The sequence below is a fragment of the Corvus brachyrhynchos genome, unplaced genomic scaffold (genome assembly GCF_000691975.1).
Source record: "Corvus brachyrhynchos isolate BGI_N302 unplaced genomic scaffold, ASM69197v1 scaffold565, whole genome shotgun sequence".
In the NCBI taxonomy this organism is placed as follows: domain Eukaryota; kingdom Metazoa; phylum Chordata; class Aves; order Passeriformes; family Corvidae; genus Corvus; species Corvus brachyrhynchos.
Genome location: NW_008237911.1, coordinates 604,434 through 630,084, shown reverse-complemented (window position 1 = coordinate 630,084; position 25,651 = coordinate 604,434). Strand labels below are relative to the sequence as shown.

Sequence of the window (25,651 nt, the reverse complement as noted above, 5' to 3'; positions counted from 1 at the left end):
TTGCCATCCTTCCACTGGGGCTCCAGGCACAGCCTGCAGGTGTGGTGCCCGCAGTGATCCAGGTAAAGTGTTGTGAGCAATAACCAGTGTTAGTATTCTACTTGAAGAGGAAAGCCTTAATTCCAGGGCTTAGGGTTTGTTTATTTTTGCTATTTGGAAGCTTTTGATAATCTGGTCTTCTTACACATAAGGGTCAAGCAATCACAGGCAGCCTTTCTGGTTAGACAGAGGCAGGAAATGAATAGGAAGTGTTACAGACAGACAAATTACCCTGCTCACTTCAAAGCTGAGAAAGTATCTTTCTCAATTTCTCTGCTCCAAACAAGGATATATTGGCTGTGGAATGTTGATTTTTTTCTTTTCATTCCCCCTTAAGACAAGGGAAAATCTAGAGATTGTACACATAAAAGGACTTCCTTACTATAACCTGTTCCTAAGCTTTCAGCAAGTATCATTTTCTACCTTTAATCAGAATGATTTTGGGAGGAACAGCTCTATTAAAAGAAACTGTCAGATTTCCTAGCTGCCTTTCTTATATAGATATAAGAAAATTATAACACCAGCATGTGATCTGATACAAGAGTCTGGCTCATATATTCAGCCTGATGACAGACTCAGTTGAAAGTTCCAGGAAAGCAAGCAGGAAGAAATCAGGAATTTGGAACTTAACACACCTTCCCTGTCTAGGTTAGTACTACAAGATATCTAAAGCTAAATTTCAAAGAAAGACACACAAACCACATTCTCACACAAATCTTGCACTCTTAGTCCGTAACTTCCCTCTCAGCCAGGATTTTTAAGTCATTCTAGAAGCACAACAGTGCCTCTCACTCACTCACTCATCCAGTTACTCACAAGTTATTCACAAACTGAGGATATATATGCACTGTCAGAGACATTGGCCATAAAAAAGTTCTATGTAGTTATTCCTCAACCAAAATAATGCCTTGAGTCATTGATAAGTTTGTTACTGTGAAAGGCACAGACTTTTCAATACCCATTTTTTTCAGTATTCTTAATTCCCAACAAACAAAGCTTTTTAGATGTAAAACCCTGACAACTGAACAAGGCTCCTTACCACACTGAGCTGACTGAACTGAACCTGGTTGAACCAAAAAAATGATGATCCTTTCAGAAGAACTGCAAGCATAAATTTTTCTGGACAACTTTTCTTTCTATCTGTAGGCTTTTCTTCATCCTGACCTTGCCTCCTAACCTGCCAGGATCTGCTATTCTGCCTTGTTCAGCATGGTCAAGACCTGATTTCTTCATTCCTCTGATCACTGGTAACTGCTCATCCTTCCCCACTATCCACACAGCCCTGCAAGCTCTTTCCCAGCTGTTTGGATAACCAAAGAGCTGCAGAAGAAGGTATGAAGAAGAGAGCAGGCAGTCGTCTTCTCTTTTTATTAACCACAGCAGACAGTCCCACAGGAGAGCAGTCCACCATAAAACAACCACCAGGCACCATCTGGCAAATCCAAAGCTAATGCCCAGGGCCCAGAGGGACACTGTCTGTGGGGTTCTCTCTGCTCCAATGCCCCCTAACCAATCTGGTTCTGGGCCACAGGGAGAGCAGAGCCCTTTTTCTTGTTGTTTACAGAGACCTGAAGAACAGAAACCTTTAGAAGAGGGGTGTGTGAAACTTAGTTCCTCTACTATCTCAATGCACAGGTGAGTTCCTTGTGGAGCTTTGCTTGGTTTGCCTGGAAACTTGGAAACAGCAGCTTCAAGTCCATGTTCTTTTACAGCAAACGGGCACTTTTCAGAGAGCAAGGAGCCTTTCCACCTGAAAGCAATTTCCAGCCTGTTAAGAGTTCACTCTTACTGAAAAATGACTGAAGCTGAAAATTTTGTGTGAGATGTATGGCTGATGATGGGGGACAAAGTGTTTTCCCCTCACACTTCCAACTACAGGAATGACCATGTTTTCAAACAGCCACTCTTTGAAATGCAGGGTGTATCTGAGAATTTCTTACTCCTACAACTGCCATTCAGTGAACAACCATAATCTCTATTTTTAACTTTCACAGTAGCAATAGGAAGCGGGAAATCAGAAATGTTCTTCACTTATATGTGATAGTCCGACTGCAAGCCTGCTAGAAATTGCAACTAAATAAAAGAAAGATGACTAAATTCAGCCAGAGGTCTTGGTTATTCTGCACATGGATAAGACTGACACTCATAGCTGACTTCTGAGTTAACTGGTTCCAGCTGTCCCCGATCAAAGTGCAGTGTGGCTCTGAGCAAAGTCCCAGTGAATATATGATCCCATACACGTGATTATCTGAAACCACAGCAATCAATAATTATTTAGTCTTACCCTGACTTTACAAAAGGTTATTGACTTCACAAAAGGTTATTAACTTCACAACTAAAGCAATGTTATCCCCTAACGTTTTCTGTTACCCGTCCCAAATACACACATCCCTGATCCTACAAACCACCCTGGTTGCATCCAAACATTACCACCCAACAGAATGCTGCAGTAAAATGTGCTCTCAGGGAAGTCACAAAACTTTTGATCACTCTCCAAGCAGTCTCCATCACCTACCAGTCTGGTCACCTCCAGCAACAACCTTTACACAATTAACTCCTTGAGACCAACCTAATCCCTCATTTATGCAATGCAGATGTACCTCACACAAACAATTTAATCAAAAACTGTGTTCAGCTGGAGACTAGGGCTGCAGACTTGTCAGGACATTGAATTTTTGGATGGACTGAATTCAAGCTGAATTTTTGGAAGGACTGGAAAAAGGAAAGTTGCTACCTTCGTTCTGTGTAAATGAAGTTTTTATGTCATGGAAGACAGATGTCTTTGCCTTAGGGCAAAGTTTGATTGTTTTATAACTTCTGTTAAACTTTTTGGGGGAAATTCTGGCTCCTTCACAGTCCATGGAAGACTTCTAATAATGCTTAATAAATGCTAAGTTGTGCAGTCCTCCCTTAAAGTTACTGTGGAGTTAAACACACGCTATGGAAGTGCACAAACCATCAAAGCAGACTTTTTTCCCCCAGACTCCTCAGGGGCTATGCTACTGCTATAAAAAATAACAATCATTCTCAAAAAAAAACCCCAAAAAGCAACCTAAGCAACACAAAAAGAAACCCAAACCGAACAAAAAAATCCACACCACCAAAAGTAATCCAAAGGTTATATTTTTATATTTCTGTCAAATTCATCAAACCACTTCACCAGCAATAAATTATCACCCATTTTTAATCACAGATATTCCAGTCACCAATCTCAAAATCCCCTAGGTTTTAGACATATCTACTTTTTATGGTCTTGATTATAAAAGTAGCTGTTGCCTTCTATTAAAACAATAGAGTTGCAGCAATTTTGTGACTGTTTTGTCTTAGCAGAAACAAATGCATTCACAGGGACTAACAAGACAGCATTTTGTGTACTATCCTTCATATGAGGTCTCAATACCAGCCAAACATTTATCTAGACAATGAAATAAGCAGCTCAGTCCAATCTGATAGCACCATTCACATACTAGCTGAAGGCTACAGTTCTCATAACTCAATTTATTGCTCATAGAATTGAAAGAAATTGTTGAGTAGAATAAAATTGGAAAATAAAAACCGAAAAATTCCCACCCACCCACCCACCCCCCAGGAGTATGATTAAATTAGAAAAATATTTAGATGACAATTGTTTTGATCATTCTGAAGATCAGAGAGATACTTTCTAATGACAGGGAAAAAAAAATCACCCTGTCTGCAGGATTAGGTAGAATATTCAGCAGAAATTAATATCTCCTTGATTTTGTTTTCAAAGACATTGCTGTTATCAATTTACAAGCTGGTATGCAGAGAATGGATTTGTTATAAGAATTACCAGGAAAAAAACCCCAGTATATACTTGTGAGAGAGAGGGGAGATTACACAGCCCTTTTCTGCTGTTAAGTAAAAGCCTTTACAGAATAAAACAATACAAGAGAGGATTCACAGAGGGAGGGGAAAATTGTTTTAAGACCTGCACAGGGCAAGGGTAATACATCTGCTATTCTCTGGTAGCATTGGCATGGGGACAGAAAACTGAGGGTTGTGTGGAACTCCCAACACAGGGCATGCAGAGGGCTGGCAAGATCAAGATAAAATTCCATACAGTCAGTCATAAAAATTGGCCCTGTTTATCTCTGAGGAGTTTTTCCACAGAAATACATGTGAACAGATGAGGTTTGACTCCCACAGCTTCCTCCCTCATGAAGAGCTACTGTGTTTTTCCTCCACCTTTTGCTTCCAAATTCAAATGATCAAATATTCTCCTAAATTACACTCTTCCCAGGCTCTGTGCCCACAGAATTGGATTACTTTCCCCTTGGATTTATAGGGATCAATACCCGTGCACAAGCCAGAATCGGGACACGAACTCTTTAGAACAGGAACCACCTCTAAAAGTTGCTTTTCTACCATGGTACCTGGGACTAGTTTTTGGTATAATCAGAAGACTCTTCTGGCATATATTTAACTCCCAGACTCATGAGGAAAATCTGAGCAAGTACATAATTTAATCAGTAAAGATTTATAGCATATCAGAGTGAGATGCTGTGTGAATCTCTGCCTTAAAGGTTCTACAAGGCATAAGCAAGAAAAGAAAAACACTGACCTGCAGGAATTGTATTATAATCACCTCTAATAAAATAGATTTTACCTATGGAGACTGAATTAAACCTAAAGGGGATTAAGGAACATAGAAATGTTAATTTCCTGCTTTTCTTAGAAAGCAGACACAAAAAAAAAAAAAAAAAAAAAAGGAAAAAAGAGTTGCCAAAATGCTATCATTATCCTCTAAACAGAGGCGTCTGATCTGATTCTGAGCTCACCATATTAACAAGAAGTGCCCCCACAGAAGGCAACAGACCTAAAAAATCAATGTAAGGAAGGTCAGATTGAGACCCTCCTCATTTGCTGTGAAAGCTGTTCCTTGGTCCAGGCATGTGTGGTATTATGGGATTGACCGTCACTTAGCTGTGACATTCTGTGCCTCACTGGAAACCTGTGCTGAATGAACACTGGAAGGCTGACAGCTTAATATCTTAGCAGCAGCTGGAGAGAAGTCAGGCCATATTTTTAATTTCTGAAAACAATAATCAAAGCACAATCCACACTGTTAAGAAGCACTGGATTAATTTTCCTTCAATTGAGAACCTGGCAGAGCCGCAGCACCAAAACCTTTGCCACATCGTGGGGAGGGAAGGGGTGATTTTTTGTTTGTTTTGAGAGGGTTTGGAGCTGGTTTGGATCTTGGAGGCAGGGTTGTTTTTTTTCCCTGTTGTTGTTGTTTTTGTATTTTCAGTGATACTTATTTAGCAAATTACAGCAAGAGGAGAAACCAACAGTAAAAGTGGGAGACAAAAGTGGGTGACAGAGTTTCTGGATTCTCCTTCCTTCCCTCCCCCCTTCAGCCTCATTTGTCTTGTGCATTCAGTTCCAGAGCACATGCCCCTGCATTGTATTGACTCCTCACCTAAAAATCAAGCTTGACTTTCAGTCATCAACCTTGCCAAGGGTAAGAGTGAAACAAAATTATCTTTTTACAGGGACTCAGGTCATCTCTCCCATTGCAGTAGTGGGAAATGACAGCCCAATTCTGAATCCTGCTTTGTCTTCTTGCACTAAACAGCTCAGTCCTCAAAAACTCCCACCACTGAAGCTGAAGAAAGACAATTTTCTTTTCCAGACCATCCTTCCTGACAGTGCTGCTTTTAAGACCTATAAAATATCTTCTAGTGAGTCCTCACTTTGGAAGGTAATTCATTTATTGTCAATAACATGGCTGTGAGTCAACAACATTAAACAAGCAGCATAACCCTGAAGAAACAGCAGATCTCTCCCAAGGAGGATTCCTGTTACAGGCAAAACCTGTAATGGGAAGAAATGGGAAGTATTTCTTACTATTTGTCAAGCTCAACCTGGCTGCTTTTCTTTACCCAAAGCACGAAGTTGTAGGATTATGGAAAAAAAATCCAATAAAACCCAATCAGTGTGCAAACCCAGGGCTCCCTCACCAGGTGAATGCACCTGGAATAGTTTGAAACCCCCATGTCAGCCTTTATATCTCACATTTTGGTAGGATTTTCTGGGCAAGCAAGAATGAAGTCATGGATCAGTACAGCACCCTTGTATTCTAACGGAAAGATTTTCGTTTCAGCACATTTCTTTATAATTTAAAAAAAAAAAAAAATCAGTCAAGAGCTTGTTTATCAGACTGAGTGTTGACCAGATATCTAATAATGGAATCAGAAATGTCAATTACCTCTCCTGAGATCACTCTTCATGGAGGAGACAAAACAAGGATCCTTTGGCCCACCCTCAGCAGGATTTTTTGTTTCATTTTATTTTTTTGTTTACTTTTTGTTTTAAATCTTCATCTGAGCTGACTGCTGTGCGTCACTTTTAGGTAAATTATTATAAACCCCAGTTGTTTTGCCTTGTCAGGGAAAACAATAAATGCTGGGGTAGCTGTGCACTGGTGCTTGTGAGATGAACAGGTTGAAAATCTTATCAACAGATCCAGAGTTTGAATGTGGCCTAAGAAATGCACAATCCAAGGTTTCCGCCTAAAAAAAACATGAGATCATTGACTGATATGGGCTTCACTCATTCTAGAAGTGAAAGTTCCCTCTCTTGGTCTTGCTTCTAAGGAGAGGTGCATAAATGAAGATCAGCCATCACAAGGAGTCAAATACAGGTAGATCAGCAACTAAACATTTGGATGTTTGCATAAAATAATATAAAATAGCAGAGCCTTGGATCAGAAGTGTTGGTGGTATTTTATCTTCCTGAGCACTGTTTAAAATTTTGGAATGTATAGAACATCTAGAAAAAAAATACACTTTTTTTTTTTTTAACTCATCCACATTCTGGTTTCTTTTTAATTATTCAACAGATGAAATCAGAAGTGCTGGATGACCAGAATGGGGTTTTTTTCCTGCATCAATTCTTTTTCCTAAAAAAAAAAAAGGCCTAAAATTACAGATACTCATCAAAGGAAACACCCCACATATATGAAAGGACAACAGCAGCCAAATTTTGTATACCTGAAAGTAAAATGAATCACGAGGACAAACCAAAAAACAAATCCTGGATTCCTTATCCTTTACTGCAACTATTCAACTGCTCTGTTTTCCACATAATCATTCCTACCTGCTCAGTCTTAACGTTTCACTCTCCCTTGCTTAAAGAAAATTTCTCAAACAAGTATTCTCTTTTGTATTTCACTCTCACAAAAGACCCAACAACCGTAATTTTACCTGTAAAAACTTTGGCCAGATAATTTAGCACCTGAAAGTTCACTGTACTCTTTTAATATTTGCCCTGTGTGGGAAAAGAGCGGGGACACCAAATGCTTGGTGCTTTTTTTTCAATTTTATTTTATTTATTCTTTAATTTAGTTTGTCACAGAAAGTCCCAGGATTGATTGGGGATTAATAATCGTGACATCAAGTAATACACTCCTTTTCTAGAGATGTCATGTTTATTGCCTCGAGTGAGCAGCATCAGATTGAAAGTCCAAAAAAAAAAATTATGCGCCAAACGTTCCTGTGGGTGCAATTCATCACCCACCCTTCTCCAAGGCACTGACATGCAATTAAAATAGCATCACATCAATAGATGGGGAAAGTTGGAGAATATTTTAATTCCTCAGAGAAGGGCAACTTGGGCAATACAGTAAATTACTTTTTATTACCTTTCTGGTTTGTGCTGTTGTCTCTGTGTGGGAGACTACTGAAGAAAAACACCAATTTGTGAAATTTGGTGACATTTTTTCACTTTTCTTTTTGACATTTAAATAAGTAAATAAATAAATAAGTAGATTTTCCAGAAACTCTAATTTGTGTTTTTCTACTGAATGCAATAAATAAAACTATATTTTTTATGCCAAAATTTAGATTTAGAATGTCAGGCTTGATTTTTAATTCACCTTTACTTTGTTTGAGTAACTATAACACAGAAGTCTAAACTAAGTTCCATTCAAAGTTTCAGACTTCCCAAAGAAGATTAAGAAAAGTTCAAAACTTATAACAATTTGAAATTATAACATAATCATATGAAGTAAAGGCTTCCTTGTCTTCAAATTTAAAATTGTTTAATTTTGTTCTGGGTCATGCAGTTGCCTCTTACTCAAAGCTGGTCAAGTGGGGGGTGGGGGGAATAAATTATTCCATATCCAGTGTTCAGTGCAACACTTTCCCTTCTAATGGAGGTTGCCTTGCTTGTAACTAAAGCTGAAAAATTTTAATGTTGTTTTTTGATTAAATCAGCACAATTTTAAGTTAAAACAGATTTTCTATTCTCTGCATAGAAGTTATACTGTGCACTACCCAGGAAAGAGAAAGACCGTGTAAGGTTATAAAGTCAGACTTTATAAGATATAAACCCACCCCAACTGTTTATGCTAAAGCTTAGTGGTTGTTTTCAAAGACTTTCTTTAAAATATATATACAAATTACCCCTTAAGCACATAGGCAATAATAAAGTAAATAATTGAGATAAACGGATGCATTATTTATGTGATAAAGCTTTCCATCACTCCAGCAAACTCAAAGAAAATACAGCATTTTGGCACAAGAGAGCCAAAGCACAGCGTGTTTTCTTACCTGTCAGTCTGGCTGGAAACTTTCAGAGATTCCTGACTTAGCAAAACTTCCGAATTCTTCAGCCAAGGGACCTATTTTTAATTCTACCAGAGCTACATGCAGGCACCCCACCCACAGGAGATTGATGCTTAGGGCCAGGCTTGGGGGAGAGAGGGAGCAAAGCTCCCTGCAGCACTTCCAGTCGTAAAGATAGAAAGAGGGCAGGGGAAGGGCATCCTAAAAAGGACTAAATGCAATATAACTGAGTGGAAATGCTGTGGTTTAGCTGAAAATCCCCTGCTTTAAAAGTCCATTTTTACCATGATTAAGCTGCCACTTAAGTATTACATGCTGACTTCCTTTATAGCAAGAACGCTTCTGTTCTGCAGACTGGGGTTCTGGGGAAGTGAACAACCTTTTTAATTTGCTTTCATATTTAGATTTCTGGGTAATGCCCACCAGAAAGCCATAAAATACCAAAGGGCCTGGATAAACACATGCATAGGTCATGACAACCTCATTTTTATCATCTATATAGAACTCATTCTGATTTTCCTGCACAGGCCAGCACTGAATAGGTACTCAAGAGATGGGAACTGAGAGGAAATTTATGCACCTATTTTTTTCAATTTTTGAGGACCAACCCCCACAAAGCAGCTCACCCCACTAAAAATAAAAAATCCCAAATCTCTTTCAGACTTTTTGTGTTTTACCACTGAAAGCAAACAAGATTACAAAGACTATCTTGTATTTATTAAGCTGGGGGAAACTTAAGGACAATAGCAAAAGAGGTGTTTGATCTATAGGCATTTGGAGACAACTGAAAATGGTCATTTTGGGAAACGACCAACATGTCAGCTACAAGGAATAAATTAAAATGCGATTATTAGGGAATAAGCTGAAACAAAAAAAGCACACAAACAAAATCAATATAGACATGCTTAGAGAGTAGGGGTTTTTTTTCCCCAAAGTCAAATTTCTGGTTATTTTTAATAAAACCTACAAAACAAGTAGGCTAAAGGCTTGATTGATTACAGAGCAGCATCAGTGTGTCAAACAAAGACCACTTATTCCCAATAGCTTGCTTTGACTGTAGCCAAAGATTCTAAAAAACTTAAGAAAAAGGCAAGGTATGTATTGATATTTCATTAAAATACTCCTCCATCAGTTTGTGGTCAGGCACTTTTCACTGCTACTAAAGGATTTCTCTGTCATGAATTTGACCAGCCTCTCCTTAAATTCCTGTGAAATCTTAGCACCAAAAGCATCCTGGGGCAAAGAGTTCCACAGATAAAATTAACACCTTTAGTGATTATTTTCCATTCTGAACCTGGTGTTTTTCAGTTTCTTCAGGTGAATCAGTTTCTCAGCATGAGAAAAGAACCAGCAAGGCCCAGTGGTTAACTGCTTGAATTAATGGAGATCAGATCTTATATAAAAAAAAAAAAATCCTGATCCCCTATACTGAGCCTCATTTTGTCCATGCTTTCAATGAATACAGGCATCTTCCCAAAAATATTTTAAGGCAATAATAGACAAGAAATAGTTGGAAAACTTGGCAGCTCTGGCTCTCCTGTCATCTGCTCTGGTCTCAGGATTCCTGGGACACTGCCCATACTGATCACACCTGAACAGACAGGGCACTAAAGGATCAGCTTCTGTCAGGCAGTAAGAAATTAGAGTCTGTGGTGCATTAGGTATCAAAGCCAACCTGTTTAATTACACCTGAAAATCCAGTGGAAGCCCATATACTGCAACCACCAGAAATGTGCTTCACATTCATACTTATCCCTCAAGCTGGTACAGCCACTGCTGTTAATCAAGATTTCACTGTTTTCACCATGCCATCACATCCCAACACCAGTTTCTGTTTCCTTCACGACGGCATTCCAGCAACGCTGCTTTTCTGACCAAGAGAAGAAGCAGAATCACAAAGCCAGGAGAATTCCTGCCTCTCCGAGGCAGTAATGTAAGAAATCAGCTCCTTGGGCCCCTGTGATAAATCTGTGTCTGCTGCACAAATCTGTGGAGGCCAATTTCAAAGTCAGGATTCATGTCAGAAGTACTCAAGCAGTCATCTGATTAAGAAAAAAAACAAAACTTGTTCAAGGCATCACAGCTAATCAACAAACCCCAAAGCAGAAACTATCAATCATAAAACATTGTCAATACCACTGTGAGAGGCCCAAATGCATAATTAAACTACACTCCTGACATAATTTTGTCTGTATCTGTATTCAAATATAGACGTGCCATGATTTGATGCAATTTATTGATGCAGTTCTGTCACCACATAAGTGGGTGGTGGAGGGAGAAGTGTGAAGATTTTATTGTACAAGGCACTGAACCTGAGAGGAATGCACTTTTGAAATTTGTTGGCAAAATTCATCAAGAAAATAAGTTCAAAGTCCTCGTTTTTTGAAATCAGAACATTTAAAATAAGGAGACCATATTTTGGGAACTTTCTGAATGGTTTCAATATAGAATTCTTAATCAAAACATTATCAGAAGTAACCACGAACTGTGGGGAAACCAAATAATGAAAATAAGTCTAGGGTAGGCTCCTGAGTTAGTCCAAACCTCTGTCTCCTCCTCTTCCTTCTCAAATGCCCACAGGTACTTTGAAGTCTCAATTTCATCCTGATTGACTAAAATGAAGTCCCAAATGTAAAGAAATCTCAAGAGTTTTTTGTTGGCTTAATTAAAATCAGTTCCCATTTAGTTTACAAGATCAGGGTCCCTGTCTCACTCTGTGATGAAAATCACTTGCTTTCAACACCTCATTCCTCAATAAACTTGGAGTTTTGTTGGCAATGAAGAATATTTGGAGACATGGTTGTTGGTATCCACAGAAATCTAAAGTAATTAGAGAAAAAAGGGAAAAACTGTACTGGAATAACCCACCTGAAATTTTTCAATGGTATATCCACAATAGTGAATGCTAGAGTAGAATATCTAGGTCACTAATGATTAATTCATATCACAGATTGAAGTCAGAGATACAAGTTGTATTATAAATAGTATCAAATACAAGCAAGAACATCAGGGAAAATACTGCACCTCTGAGCATCCCACAGTTAGTCCCACACGGCCTCACAGGAAAGCTCCCTGCTTATCAGGATTGAATTTCAAACCCAGTTTATCCCAAAGCCAAAGACCTGATTTTATCTCAGCTAACAAGAAACATTATCAGTGATCATAATATTATCAGCCCTCTGAAAAATGAGACACTTGTCTCTGCGTGACCTCTTCCAGGAGTGAATGCTGCAGGCAGAAGCTTTCCAGAGATGATGACTTCCTTGTTTGGAACCTAATTTGAGCCAATGTCAATGTCTATGTTGATCTTAGCAACCGCTTTGCCTTAAATATAAAATATTTCTTTCTAGCTCACTTCATTAGCTGAGAAACAGCACACTCTAATGAAATAAAAAGGGTCCAATAAACTGTTTTCATCCTACAGTCAAGCTGTCTGAAGGAGATAGTTATGTTTTACATTGTAATCTTAAATGTTTCTGTGATAAAGTCACAGAAGGCAGCAGGGAGGGAGGGAACCAATTTTACACTATGGCAAAAAAAAAAGTAAAACACAAATTTGAAGTATTTAGGCTCACCGAATACAGTCTGAAATTAATACAACACAAGGGATACCAAAATCAATCTCCAGGTTAAACCAGGCTTCTGAATGCTCCAGTACCACTTGGACCAGTGAAGCAGACTACTGGAACACCCCAGGATGGAACAGGAAATGAAATTGCAGGTGAAGCTAAGCTGCCAAAACTATCAAATAAATATTTCCTAACTACTGACTTAGGGCTGGCTCATCCAAATCAATTTGCAAACTGCGTGCTTTTTCAGATTTAAGAACCCTTCAAATTGAAAGCTGATGGCAAATGCATCCTCGAAGACCAATTCCCATTAAACATTCTGCAGCTACTCAGAGGGAGTGAAATGATTACATTTACCTGGAGGTGGGTGCACTGAAAGATGAGCTTTACAATTGTGGCTCAGTATTAGTCCAATTATTTATTTACCATGTCCTCAAAAGCAACAAGCTAAAGAAATATATGTCATCTCTGCAGTGTATTACTAATATAATTTTTTAAAATTGATTTTAATTGATTTTAGAAAAACTCAAAATTGGGAAACACAATTTTATGATTCTCCATGTCCAACAAAATATCTACAGAGAGTTTTTCCGTGGTTGTAGTTTCCATTTGTTTTCTCTAAACAAGAAAATTTAGAAGTTGTAATAGCTAATATTATTTTACTGCTGATTAAAGTCCAGAGGTTCCTTACTAAGCTGACAATGGCCTCAGGAATGGTCTGGACTTTTCTTGAGCTGGCACATCTTTTACCTGATTAGATACAATAATAATTACTTACCAGTCAGATACCTTGCATTCAAGTTTAATTGTATTTGGTTTACAATAATAACAGGCCATTACTCTGTGTGGACTCCAGAAGAAAATGAAATGTAGAAAAGAATACCTGCTGTGAATCAAGGTTTCTGATATTTATGAGTGGTTTCTGCAGTTATTAACTTAAGACAGAAAAATATTTTCTCAAGTTCCTCAGTCTTGAAGAGTTTCCCAATGTTTCTTTGGTATTTTTTCCATTAACACTTAGACAAAAATAATTTTCTTTAGACATTTCTTTGACTCCTAATGATGAAATAGAAGATGTTTTCTCAGGCTTCTACATTTTCATCAGATACTATCAAACAGGAAAAAAAAAATTATTTAGAAAAGCAAATAGGCAGCTGGATTCAAATGAAATCCCTCAGTAACACAGAACATGCACGAGAACATTCAAAAATTTGGCCACAAGGTCACTGCTGAAGAACCTGATGTCCATCTTTGTCCCCTCGCTGACAACATGACACAGCTAAAAAAATGCATCCTGAAACATTTGCTCCATTAGTCAGTTTTCCACAGCAGCATTTGTATTTTAACACCTGAACATCTTTGTTAGGATGACTTTATTTTTTATAGCTGTTATTTTAAGCTGCCTTTCTGACACCACTGATAGTTTCCAAGTTATCCAAGATAAAATGCAGATTAAAACACACTTTCAAAGAATACTGACAGAAGTACACGGCTTCATATATAAACATACCGTTGCATAAGAGCAGAATACATGAAAAAGTGAATTTAGACCTAACTCCAAAACTTCCACACCTGTCTTGTGACTTTTATGTTTTGCATTTTTGCATGACTACAGTAAGAAAAAGAAAAAAAAGCCATTCTTAAATAAAAGTTTTGCTCCTTGTCATGTAGCGAACCAATAAATGGAGCCTATCTTAGGATCCAAAGGTAAGGCAGAAGTTGAGATTTTCCCAAAGTGTTCTCATAGATTACATCAGGGCAGGGTAGGCACAATACGGTGGGAGGAGAGGTGGCACCAGCACATTGAATTTCAGCCTGGAAATACAGTTCCCAACAATTTTTCCAAGGTTCACTTGGAGCAGCATGGTATCTCTCTTACAGAGAGAAAGTCACTCATGCAAGTCATTCTCACCTTCTGCACATATATCTATCCTCACAGTGGTTCTGTAATTCCAAGGAAGAATTACAAAACAAAAAAAAAAAAAAAAAAAGGCAAACAAATAAAAAACAAACAAAGAGACAAAAAGCTCCCAACCAACCAACCAAAAAAAACCCCCAAACCAAACCAAACAACAACAAAAAACCCAAAACAAGCAAAATACCACAGAAAATATCAAAACAACAAAATCAACAACAAACCGACCAACAGAAAAAAAACAACAGAAGCTTAAAGTCTACTTTAATGAATCCTCAGATCTGAAAGCCAGTCTGCAAGGTTTGCAGAATCTCAAACTCCATGAGAATTAAACCATTGCTGGAATGTGTTAACTTAATTTATGAGGCACTCTGTTGCCTGCATCCTAATTAAACAGCAGCTTCCTGTAATCCCAGGGAAGAACAAAGCACAGCAAGTGATACTGGGTCACCAGCCCGTGTTTAAATGTGTGCCTTCCCAGCTTTCTTAGACACACAGCTTTGACAGCAGTTTCTGCCTCTGCAGAGCCTCTCTTCAGGTCATTAACACAGTGTGAGCAACTCTGTGTGAGCAACTCTGTGTAGATCAGTCCTTGGCTTCTGTTTTGGATCCTTCTTTTGGACAAAAGGCAGTTTTTATCAGTCTAGAACCTCAGAACTCAGATCTTTCCAAGTCAAAAGAAACACCCAAACTCTAGGATGCACTTTTCAGATACAGAATTTTTTCTACCTCCAAGGGTCCCTGCTTATGTGCAGCAATAGGATATGGCCCTGAGAATTCCCACTTTAATGGAAAGCCAGACATTCCTATTTCCCAGAAGGAAATATTGAGCAGCATGCATCTCTCACCTTGCAATGCTGGTGTATTTTAAAGGGAATTTATGCAGTTCTCACAAGGTTAGCAAGGAATACCTTCATAGCCAGCACTGAATCTGAATTAATACTTATACACACACTCACAATCTACTCCTTTAAACTAATATCTCTCATATTTTTTTTATGAGTACTTCAAAGTATTCTTTGCAAGCAGCATTCCTTAGCAGTAGCCCAAGAACATTTGTAATGAAATTACTCCTACTGGCTCCAGAGCAAAACCAAATGCATTTGTGCAAAACTGCATTTGCAGGTGTTCCAAGGGGAATTAAAAAGCAGTTCATAATGCAAGAAGTACATTAATCTTAACATGCAGCTGAAGCATTAATTTGCTTTCAAAATATAAATGTCACACCTCTGGGCATGGCACTTTTTAGTGTAAGAAAAAGGAGTAACAATCTACAGACAAAGGGCTACAGAAACTTAGATACAACTGGTACTTTAGAGCAAAATTACCTGCAAGATAGAAACAATCATTGACTCCTGCTTGGTGGCTCAGTCTCAGAAGAGGAGTGATGGATGGGGATATTTTATAATATTAACAAACACCAGCTGAGCTTCCCTTGTGCTTAATGGACAGAGTAAACACAGCAGTGTCAGCAATCGAAGAAAGCTAACTGGGCAAACCAAGCACTTTTAATGGAAAAAAGAAAAAAGGCCAGCTCTTAGATTCCTGGAAAAGTTAATACTCTTCTCTGTGGAAGTGTTATTGCATGCTCACACTTTGCTGTCCCAGCAGCCCATTTCAAACTCACAACCCATCTCAAAGAAAATAAACAGAAAATCCACTTATTCCTCGTGCCCTGGGGCAGTGTAGGGGCCATGCAGGGAGAAGCTGGCTGCAGTACCCTTCTCACTCTTGGTCCAGTCAGCTGTGCCAACAAAATGCACTCCCTGAAATCATGGAGGATGCAGCAGTGGAGAGGAATGGGTAAAATTATTGCATTCAGAGTCCATTTCAGATCAAAGCAGCTTTGGCTTGATTGTTATATCATCGTGTGGCTGTGCCATGTACTGATTCAACAGGAGAATTTATCAAGCCTTCAATCCCTCAATTTCAACCATCACATTAAATTTTCCATCCATCTCCTAGGTGGATTTTTTACTTTTAAAGGTGTGAGATGTTTCTGGTTTGATATGTGGCACTTCACATTCCTTGCTGCAAGCCTCCCTGATTTCTCCAAGGGAGGGTTTCCCCAATCCCATACTGCAAATGAACAGAGAGAAGCAGGGAGAGGCTTGCAAAGACAGGCCTTCCCTCTTATCATTCCCTTATTATGGACAAACATGACTTATGTCCAAAGGAAAAATTAACAAAATATGACTGGACAGTTAAAAGTTTACAAATCATGTTTCAGAGAGAGGTGGTGAACTGCTCTTATCAAGTAGCACACACTAACCTGGGTTAGATTATACACTGTTCACTATGGAGATGGAAAGCTACTCAGCCTCTGGATTTGCCTATCTAAATAGAAATACCTTGTGATGGAGGGGAAACAGCAAATAATCACCATATAGAGAAATACTTCTGGCAAAGACCAAGCAAAAATTAAACTCTGAACTTTTCTCTGACATGCTCAGAATTTAATTACCTCCTCTACATAACTGAGTTTCATGGTCCCAACTGAAAACCAGACACTTGTCTGTTTTTTAAATCAGAATTTTCCCTCACTTCTGCAAGACTGGATTGTACTTTAAAGACTGCAACACACTATTGGAGATCAGGTCACATGGAACCACTGGCATTTAAAACTCAATTAAAGGCTAAAACTATCATATAAACAGTGATGAAGCATAAGATAGTTTCAGGAAATAGGGATGAAGCCCTTTCCATAGCTGAGGTTAAAATAACACACGCAATTAAGAACTGGAAAGGATATTCTGCAAAGGCTTCTGAAATCTGATGTATTATTCTGATGCATATTAAAAAGGAGACCCTGAACCACCGACTGGAACCAAGGTTCAACTCTGAGACATCAGAGCAACAGCTCCAATTACTTGTGCTTGCCACAGGTAATTACTGGCAGCCCTGCCATATCCCAAAGGGTTAATTAATTACCATAGTTTAAGAGCCTATTACTTATGCTAGATGTCTCTGATCTTGCAGGATTTACTTCAAAACAGACATGCCTGGGTTGTTCATCAGCAACACAAACACTTGATTCTACTCACTGTGATGAGAGCTGAGCACTGCATACACAATCTGAACCTGAACTGCTCAGATGAAAGGGATCTGGGCGTGTGAGGAACACGATGTACAGCCTGTGATGTTTCTGCTGCTAAAAGCTCCAATTGAAATATTTGCTTCTGAAGCGCTGCACAGGAAAAAAAAACAATGCTGAAAATTTACCAGTAACTTTCACAACACCGTGTAATCTTTGATAAAGTACCTGACAGCTTACAAAGTGCACTGCTGGCAGATATTAGGGGATATGATAGATATCAATTCCCTCCTTTCTTAGAGCTCAGTGACATCTGAATTTTACCTGCATCCTCCTTCTCTGCAACACAGTGGCAAAGGACAATCAGTAACTGTGTGAGCCCTTGCAGAGCCCTTGGAACAGTGGCCCTGGGTAAGCCTGACCCTAAATCTGCCCCAGAACAACAGGAAGGTCAGAAATCCTGCAGGCTGAACAGGAATACCAGATTAGTGAGAAGAGGTGATGATCAGAAAGAGAGATGAAGAGAAAGTATCTGTTAATATTTCCACTAACATGTGACCTGAGCACCAAAACAAGAAGCGTTTAGTGAGATGAAGCTGCAGATGTGATCAGCAGAGGGCGGGGAGAGCACTGCACAAAGCAGGCAGGATGATCACAAGGACTGGAACAGAATTATTTTCACACATCACAACAAAAGGTCATGATGTCACCACAAGCTTCAGCAAAACAGCAGGAGCTCATCAAATGGAACAAACTCAGGTTAAGGAGCCACAAAATAGCATTTGACAGCTCTTCCAGTAGGGTTCAATGCTATGACAGTTGACAAAATTTCATTTGACAAAATTTCATTTGTCTATCTCATGATTATCTCCGAGATAGGAAAAGAAATTGCCACAATTCAGAATACACTGGTGAACCTCACCTGCAGCAGGGCCTGAAGTTCCAGCCACCCATGTTCACAAAAGAAACCAGAAATATGCAAAGAAAGAGAATAGAAAGGAGATTTAATCTCTCATTTACCCTGAGAACAGGAAGGTGAAAGGGGCAGCTTGTATCTGATGTGATCATATGGGCACTAAACTAAATATCACTGGACAAGCAAACAGAAAAATAGGAAATAAATGTTTAATTAATTGATTATTTTGAGCTATTTCTAACCCTAGAACAAACCATCAGGATTACACCATCACTTAACTTCAACTTCCTAGAACAATGATATTCTGTTTTAACTTTTGATATAATTGAAGCAGTAGGGGCAATTTCTAACATGAAAATAAGTTCAATGGCAAAGGTGATTGTGTTGATGGGGCACCCAGAGAGCAAAGCACAGTGATGAGCAACCCAGCAAGTTCCGTGAATTTTATAAGATATAGCACATTATTACAAAAAAAAAAAAAAATAAAAATTAAAAATCCCCCAAACCAGTCAACCTCAGGACCCCTCTGAGGAGGCTTTTTTCTCCCCCCATAACATCTGGTTTATTCTTTAGGTTCTTAGACATCCCACTAACAGCAACACAGAGTCTTTCCAGCAAAAAAGAAAAGGTTATCCATGGCATTGCGCTCACCACTGCACTGCTGAAGCTTTGCTCATTCTCTTGAGGCTCTTATTAAAAACTAAAGAATTCTAAGGGATCTTCTCTTTGACATTCTAAGGTGCATCAGCACCCTGTCACATGGCCTGACAGCACCTTGCATGAGCTATTACCTCAAAGTTATTTTCAATTTTCTCCCACTCGAGTTCAATCCCATTAATGCGTAGTCATGAATTTATTTTGAAGCCAAATGTGTATTGCATTCCACTTGTAGACATGCAATTTCTTCATCTGCTTTCTCTGAGGCCCCTTAAACAGTAGATCTAAATCAGTTCTGAATTTTACCTGCTGCTCAGAAGTGACCTCAATTTTTGATTTTGTGGCATCAGCAAATTCAATTAGTTTATTTCCCACATCTAGGTCATTGACGTTGGCTGGAAACAGAAAAGGTCAGAGCACTGAGCTCTGTGGAACTCTCACTACCAGCCAAATCTGACTTCTCCATTTACTCTTGTAAAACTGGGGGTTGCCCATTTTTATCAACTATCTCCAAAGTCCGAGGTTTGCCTTGAAAAGCAACTTGACAACTAAACCTGTCTCTTTTTTGACCTGCTAAATATATGTCCCCATCATCACTGGCACATTAGAGATTTTCTTCTGTTTGCTTTTGACACCATTTTTCCTCTTCCCACACCCCCAATCAACTGAATTTTTGCAGGTACAAAATTTAAGGGCAGTCTCATGATTTCCACTTCTATTTAGTGCATTACCTTCCATTTAAAATCATGGCTAAAGGAGCACTAAGCTGTAAATTTATTTGGGTTTCATTCCTAATACAACCTTTGCTAAAACATTGTTCCTAAATAATCTTTAAATTGGTCAATTCAGAGACAAGTCCTTTTATTACTGAAACTCCAAAGTAAAATAGAGGCATTACACAAACTACAGGGAAGATGGTGAGAGGCCCCAACAGGTCCAGCTGAAGATGGATCTGAAAAAAAATCTTAGGCACTAAAATGTTCCTTTTATGAAAAAATTAGGAGTTTGTGGAGAAAACCCAAATAAACTTGGCTACAAGATGTTCATTGACTACTACCAATTGATGAGTTAGAGACTTCAACACTCCTAGCTCACTCTCCATTATTTAAAAAAAAAAAAGGCATTGTAAATTGGGGCTTTTTCTACCATCTGTTTATCAACATAGGAAGAAAAAAAATACATATTAATAGATCCTTTGCAAAACAACGACCATTTGGGCTTGGAGAGTTTCCACTAACCTGACCTTGCAGACAAAGTACCTGTAATAGTGTTTCCCAGAGCTAAATTTACCTAACTTTTAAGCCTAAAAGCTGAAGATAACCTTGGATATCCTATTTCTGGTTTATCTACTTTTAGTTAAAAAATAGAGGCATAGAAAACTATACACAATGCTATGTATTGATGCAGTCATGGAAAAGCCTCATCCAGGGCATCTTTGTTACCATTAAAAAGTGAAACAAAGGAAAACAGAGTGCCAAAGACGAAAAAAGAAATCAATAAAACCCAGCTAACACTCAGCTGTAATGAATCTCATTTTCATCACTTTCTGCATGTCTCTAGAAGACCATGTCAGCTGAAGAAGAACAGAAGGGGGAAATAAATCTGAAACTCACCAGGTTTGAGGACAAAGAGATTGATTTTGATTTAAACACCCTGCAGAATGCATGACTTTCTAAAATTGGGATTGCCACAAGCCAGGTGCTTATTTCCCACTTAAAACAAAGTAAATATGGGTATAAGTGCTTCGGACAAGTCTTTTAAGTTTTCTAACTCCTGCATTTACCACGATCACCTGGGTTCTATCTCAAGTTGGCTGTTCCAAGGACATTTATCTGAAAAACATTGTTAAGTAGATAGGGCTGCAATTTTAGAAGAATCTAGAAATTCTTCTAATTCCTTCAGCGTGTAGTACACTAAGTGTGCAGATTTGTGAACCTCAGGGAGGAATTTTGCTGAGTTCAGCTAAACAAAGCAGCAAAACAGAACACATCCATGCTCAGACCCTGGTCACTGCTCAGAGAATTTCATTTGTTCCTAGCACTGGAGCCAAAGCTGCTCACTCCCCAGTGAAAACAGCTCCTTCCTAGCAATGCATGTTGTCGGTGCTGTTGTTAAAGCTGCGGTCTTCAGATTATTCCCCCTGTTTCCATAGGGCTTTCCATATGCTTTCCTTTGCAGCTAGCTCATTTGGCAGCATGCTGCTTGTTGGCAGCCTGCAATAATGTGTGGGGAAAGTGAAGGACTGGGACAAATCACAGAAATACTTCCAAGCAGAATGCATGGAGGAGGAAAGAGTAACTGAGCAAAGAGATGAGGATGTGAGGAAATAGGGAACTGCGGAAAGTGCACGCCCTGTTAACCATGACTGAAACACCCCTTACTAAGAAGCTCCACTGCCAAAAGCAAGCACCAGTTTGGTTCAGGAATTAAAACAGGCCCTGCAGGCTTGGGCAGTGCTCCTCCTCCTGCATTAGACAATGCAAGACCCTTTTTAAGTGTAGGTGGCACCACGACACAGTCAGGGACACCAGAGGGAATGTGCATCCCTGGCAAGGAGCACAGACAAGCCAAGTGCATCCTGTGCAATCAAAAGAGAAATCTCGGGCATCTTATATTTACATTTTTTCATCTAGTTATCCATTATCAATCACCTACATTCTTAGAGCTTCTTTTGCAATGTTTTCAGCTCCTCGATTAATTTACAAATGAAAAGAAAATGCAGCATTGTGTGCTTTGATGCCAACCCACATGCCAGTAGAGAAGGTCAATTGAATCCAGTCTTTCTCTTCCAATAAATGAGATGTTTCTGTATATTATGAGTAGCTGAAAGAGCACATTCTTTCTTATCACTAGATAAGGCAATCAAGGAATTTGGTCCAGTTTAAGTTACCTTAACAGAGTCTCCTTTTGCAGTTTTAATCTCCGAACACTTTTGGAACAGGACATCTTATAAATATCTTTCCATGCAAATCTAAACCCTTTTCAATTTCCAATAGCAAAGTTCACTGCATCCCAGAAGGACTTTTGTGTATCAAGAAATTGTTTGTCTCTACAAGCCCCTGCAGCAGGCACTGGCATTTGAAAGTCATGATGAAAGGATTTGGCTTCATTGCCATGCAGTACCACTGGCCAGTGATTTAATTAACACAGGTGTCAAGATCTTTTTATTCTATTTTCTCAAAAAAAAAAAAAAAAAAAAAAAAAAAAAAATCAAACCAAAACCAAACAGATCAAAACCAGAAACAGGATAAAAACGAAAAAAAACCCAAAATAAAAACCCCACAAAAACCCAAAAACACCAAACCCACACAAACAAAAACCAAAATAACAAACAAACAAACAAAACCACCAAAACCAAAATAACCCAAAAAACCCAAAGAAGTTTCAGAAGGATTTTAAAGGAACACTTCAAGATATAGAAAGAAATATAAATACTTCCAGGAAATGACTTGTCACATAGTTAAACTGTTACTGAAGAAACAATTTTACACTAGTAAAACTTTTCTCTTACCATTTCTTAGACTGAATTATGGATTATTAATATAGAAAATAATTCCTTTAATGTATCATTCCTGTCATTACTGCATACCCAACATACAGATTTATGTACCATCACACCAGCACGGACAGTTTGCCCAGGGACATTTCAGAAGAGCTTGCCTGAAATCTCCTAACTTCACAGTAGTGGCCTGTGCTTCCCTTCTGCCCCTCCTACCACCAGGGATGATTCTTTATGCATTCAGAACAGATCTCTTCTAATCCACTCTCAGAAGGGAAATCAATCCCCTTTTGATTTGAAACTAAAAATTGCTGCTTACCCATGGTTGTTGGAATAAAAAAACCCAGCCAACCAACAAAAAAAACCACCCAAACAAACCTCCACAAAAACAGTTTTCAAATTTTTAAGTGTCTCAGTACCCCCATCTCATCCAGCTAAATTCTGCACAAGAATGAGAAAGAGCTCCATGAAAGGGGGTTGGTCTCAAAAGCCCAAGTCACTGGGAATTTTCTGAGTGACACGAATGGAAGAGAGAGATCAAGCCCAGGGAGCAGAGCAGGGCAGCCAGTTGGCCACGAGGTATTGATTGCAAGCCCCGTGTCCTTTTTGAAACACTGTGTTCAACCCTCAGGCTAAACAGGCTGGCACAGATGAGCTACACTAAATAGAACACCTCCAACTCAGGTGTTCACTGAAAGCCCACAAAACTCAGTATTTTTCTTTCTCCTCATGTACAGACCATGTAGGTATTGTAGGAATCTCAGCTTCAGCATGAAAATGTTTTCAGCCCTCAAGGCTTGAAAATCAGAGGACATGGCAGCAACAAATCTGAGGCTCACCACCGGCATTGTGATTCTCAAATCTCTAAGAAAAGCACCACTAAAAATTCAGCAAATCTTTGATTTCATCTACTAAAGACAAGAAAACATAGAAGTAGAACTATGTATTACTCTTAGTGGGTAACATTTATGGCAGTCCCTCAGCTCACATTAAAAAAAAACCAGAAAAGTTATTTTGATCAATAGGAAATTGCACTACTCTTTACTTGAGAATATATTTATTATGCTAATTTTATAACTCCTGGGAATGCCTAAACGTTACTCCAAATTTTAGGCTTATTCTGACTTACTGAAGAACTGACTTGAGTACAAGTATCCATATGAAAACAGCTGGTGAAAGAAAACCACTCCTCCTGCAGCCCTGCAAAGACTTTGTGATATAAAGTCAAGCCTAAAACAAAATTACCGCCATTAACTGAATGGTGCCATAATTTCAGTTTACATCAGCAGTGCAAGACTGCAGCAAAAGCCTAGCTCTTTGGAAAGCCATAACCAATAGAAACAATGGCACACAAAATTTAGAGTAAAAGAGTCAAAAATAGCATGATAAAAACCTCACAGCAAACTCAACTTTTCAAAATTCCCTAGTGGGGGGGTTGGAGACATTTTTAGGAATAAATTCGTTCATTCTAAAATGCATTTTAAAGTTAAGAAAATAGGTCAGTGCAAGGCCAGGAGTTAGACTTTGATGATCCTTGTGTGTCCCTTCCAACTCAGGACATTCTATGACTTTAGGAAATTGAAATGAGAGAAAGATCTCCTCCCACGAGAGCTAAATGGGGAAAAAAGTGGGTTTGTTTGCAGACACCTACTGTTCCTATTCTGTGCAAGTCTTCCTATAATTAAAAGCTCAATAATCTAGTTTATATGTCAAAATTTAGCATCCTCTGACTGTTTTGGGGACGGTCTCTGTATAAAACTAAACAGAGCCAACAAAAAGTGCTGAGCAACTCTGAGTCCCATCACTCTGTAAAAATGCAGAGATCAAAATGAAAGTGACTGCTGCAAGGAAAAAACTGTTCAGCTCACGTGACTTAAATCACATTAGAATCCAAGTGGCTTACTGATTTATTAACAAGACTGAATTAACTGAGAAGCAGAGAATTATACATTGAGACTCAATCTCGAGATGGCCCTTTCTGTTTGAGTGAGGGCCTGGTGCTGTTCAGACGTGAAGGACTCACAGGTATCACTGGCAAGAGAAGCACTCAGCCATTCTCACAGGTTCCCTTTTATCCCACCCTTGACACCCCATGCTCTTCCAGACTCATCTTCCACATCCCCTACCTTGACAAGACTGTAAATTCCCCCTGCTTAAAAAGCAGGGGTTATTCCATTAATTCTCAGCAGCAGAAGACTCAGAAATCCCTCTGGCTCTGACCTGCCACAACACAGGGCACATACCAAACACCTGTGGTTCAAAGGCAAGCTCCATAAGGCATGCTTAGCATCCCAAAGAAATCCCAGCCTGGGTGGCAATACATCCTAAACAGCCTCTTCTCTGAATGACCCGGACTGAAAATGCTCTGCCAAGTGAATTTTTAAGGTTTTACAGGGACGCAGTTAGCTCGTTTCACTTGGGAAGGCTTTACAGACCAAAGATCTTAACCTCTGTCTGTAAACATAAGCCAAAGCAAGGGGCCAGGAGTCAAAACTCCAGCCAAGCTGTTTTCAAGTTCATACATGCAATGCAAAAGTACCGACCCTAAAGCTAACAGCTGATAAAATTTAATGTCATTGGTAGACTCCAAATAACATCAGTGATTATGCAAAACAAATCCCATCTCAAAAAAAAAAAAAAAAAAAAAATCAAGTGTTTGAAGCAGGGCTGTTACCTGACTGACTACTCCCTCTGCTAAGAGATGCAGGGAAGGGATGTTGGGCTCCAGTCCAAGCAGGCTGCGTGTCCTTCCATCACACAGCTCTGTAGGGAGCAAACCAAACGGTGGCAGCAACAAACAAACAATGTCTTTCTCCAGCTCAGTTTCTACCCCTACAAAAATTACTGCTACAAGATGACAAACATGAGGTGAAGTATTGAAATTAGCAGCTACACTCTGTGTGTGTGTGTGTGTCTAAAATATAAAAAACTTACAACATTGGGAATAAAAGAAAAGAGGGCACTGAACAAAGCACGCTCACCACACTCTGAAGAGAGAGTAAAAATAAACCCAAGGACTCAACAGTCCACTGAAAATCTGAAAATGAGATACCAGCGGGGTCAGTGGGATCTGTAAAACTCAGAATAAGGGCACAATCTGAAGTACAGTGAACACATTGCGCATGAAACATAAAAATCCCCATTTTTAACATCAGTGTTAATTCTTAACACTCTTGGAAACATTATTAATGTTTTTATACAACCAAGACATGTAAATGCACATTTCCCACCTGCACATACCAGATCTACCACTGATTTTATAGGATTTCAATTTATTTTCTTTTATTTAGAGAAACCTGGTACCTTTGTACTATTGAGTTACCCTCAGGCCCTCAACAAGGGAAGCCATCATTTACAGAGACACAAATCCACCAAACTAAGGGTGCAGAGCAGCTTCCATGTGCACATCTTAGAAAGCATCCACAGGTAGG

At 39.0% G+C, this 25,651-nt stretch overlaps 1 long non-coding RNA gene across 1 annotated transcript in view; it reads right to left on the bottom strand.

Annotated features, from left to right (window-relative positions):
* The window catches only part of LOC108446449, a 72,504-nt gene that overhangs the window by 26,121 nt on the left and 20,732 nt on the right, over nt 1-25,651 (bottom strand). The window contains exon 2 of the long non-coding RNA XR_001861626.1: nt 17,159-17,301. This is a non-coding gene — a long non-coding RNA (uncharacterized LOC108446449). The remainder of the gene's footprint in view (nt 1-17,158; nt 17,302-25,651) is intronic.